Raw genomic sequence first — 2,692 nt, forward strand, 5'->3', positions numbered from 1 at the left:
GCACACTAGCCCAGGCAACAGAGTGAGACTCTTCTCAAAAAAAAAAAAAAAGAAAGAAATTTAAGAAGAAATAGAATCACTATTCTTACTACTATGAACATTTTGATGTATTACTTCCTAGTTATATGTTTTTAAGTTATGAACATGTAAAATAAAATTAGTCAATAAATAACATATGACAAAGAAATATAAGGAAAGACAAGTAGATTGAGGGTTAGATAGAGGTAGTGTCAGTGTCCGAGTAATAGTTGGGGTTTTTTTGAAAAATTTTCCTTGTTTGGTTTAGAAAAGATAGTCTTTGCTGAATCCATTAATTGGAACTAATAGATATATGAAAGTCTTTCTGAATTTTTTTTCTAAGAGGGTAAACCTTCCAAATTCTTGTTTTGAAAACATCATCATCACACTCTTAATTTTACCAAGGCAGTAGGAACATTTTAAGGAGCAACATTGTCTTGTGGCCATCCAGAGCATTGTTGCTGAGGATTGAAATTGGTGTTTTCCTAACTACGACACTATGGGCTTCCCCTGGGAAGTGCTTTGGTCCCTTACAAAGGCTCCATCTGGTGTGCAGCTGGGGGCTTCCTACCGCCAGGAGGAATAGAGTAGCACACCACGTGTTGAGCACGGTGTGTGCACCGCAGAAAGTTAAAGGGTGTGTTAAAGGCACTGATACAAGGATGGAAATAGTTGTGCATTTGGGTGGCAGGATTATGGGTGATTTACTAGTATGTTCTTAACACTTTGAAAATGGTTTCTCTACAGTTTTTAGAATATGATATTAGAATTTAGAAAACTTCACAACATATGATCTATGCCACCCCTCTGCTGTGAGGAGTAAACTGAATCCAGGAGCAGGAAGCTTCCACTGTTTGGTGGAGCTGTTTACGTACAGAAAACTGCTCATCCAAGCGCCCTTTTTGATGGAGTCCCACCTACAGGGATTGTTTTTAACAACTTTACAGAGATGCAATTCACATACCATACGATTCCCCCATGTACAGCGTACGATCAGTGTTTCTAATATGTTCACGGAGTTGTGCAACTACCCCCACAACCCATCTTAGAACATTGTCATCACCCCACCAAGGAACCCCATGCCCCTCGGCGGCCCTCCCAGTCCCTGCCAACCCCAGACAACTGCTAATCTGTCATACTTTCTGCGTCCACAGATTGGCCCAGTGTGGACATTTTCTGTAAGTGGAGTTGCACGATTCCTGGTCTTTGGTGGCAGGCTTCTTTCACGTAGCTTGTTTTCAAGGTTCACCTGTGTTGTCCCGCGTGTCAGCGTCCTTCCTTTTTGTTTGCTGAATGATATTCCACTGTGTGACTAGGCCACGTTTCGTGGTGTTCTTCTCACACGGAGGGCTCTTTCCCAGAAGCCAGGCCCGGGCCAGAGCAGGTGCTTGCGGGGAGCACGCGGTTGATGGGACGGCCCTGCCGCTGGCAGTGGCCTGAGGAGGGTGGAGCCCCCGCAGTTGGGGCCAGCGGCCGACGTGGGAAGGGGCTGGTGGCGAGGTTGGCTGATGGAGGGAAGGAGTTTTTCGGTAGGCTGGTTTTAGGCTACGGGAGAGCTAAGTGCCCTGATGGCCCAAATGGGAATAAATCAGCAGAGGCAGAGAGCCCTGGAGCCTGGGGGCGCGGGGGACCAGGGAACCGGCCGAGACCCTCCTCTTCCAGATGGAGAGAAATACAAAGTAAAACAAATAGAACAGAGGAGCGAATAAACCAAGGACGCGTGCTCTGTTCACCTAGACAGCGAAGGTGGCGAGGGGACCCTCGTTCCCCGACGATGAGCGGGAAACAGGGCGTTTCTGTGCATAGTTTGTGGCAGGTGGGGGTGTGTGCGGTAAAATAGACATGACACCAAATTTACCGTCGTAACCATTTTAAGTGCACGGTTCAGTGGCACCCGTTCACCGCGCGGCCCCCGCCACCGTCGTCTCCAGAACGCGCATCCTCCCAACCAAACCTCCGGGCCGTTCCCCGCCAGCGCCTGGCAGCCTCCCTTCCCCGCTCCGTCCCCATGGATTTGGCTACGCTAAGTACCTCATAAAAGCGAATCACGCAGTCTTTGTCCCTTTGTGTGTGGCTTGTTTTGTCACAGATGTTTTTAAACACGGGATTCTCCTCCGCTGTCTCGTGCTCGGTGCGCGTCCCCCTGCGGCCACGAGCGCCTTCAGCGCCTGTGCGAGCTTCGCCGCTGTGCGCCGCCTGGCGCTCTGGAGCTCGCACGTGCTTTACGTCAGCTACTCCGCAACCGTAGGATCGCTCCCTCTGCCGAGAAGCCAGATCCCGCTAGGTTCAGTCATTCACCAAGTGTATCAGTTGTCGCTGTGTAACAAATGACCCCGATCGTACTGGCTTACAATAACAGTAGTTCACTGTTGACTGCAGTTCTTTGGGCGTGCCTGGGCTGCTGCTCCGCAGGCGTCGCGGTTCCTTTGTGTGTCTGCACGGAGCCCAGGCGCTGCTGGGCTGGGAGGTGCGGGGTGATTTCCTCTGTCTGGCAGGGCCGTGTGGCGCCCCGCGTGTGGCCTCTGCTACGGCATCCTTCCCCGTGGGCTCGGCCACAGCCCACGACGGCTTGGGAACTCGCACAGTGGACCTCTGCCATCCTCAAATCCAGTTCCTAGCCCATTGCGGGGACCCACACCTTTCCAGAAGACTGTAGTCAGGGTCTTTTGTTGTA

This window comes from Propithecus coquereli, unplaced genomic scaffold (genome assembly GCF_000956105.1).
Source record: "Propithecus coquereli isolate 6110/MARCELLA unplaced genomic scaffold, Pcoq_1.0 Scaffold27, whole genome shotgun sequence".
Classification (NCBI taxonomy): Eukaryota; Metazoa; Chordata; class Mammalia; order Primates; family Indriidae; genus Propithecus; species Propithecus coquereli.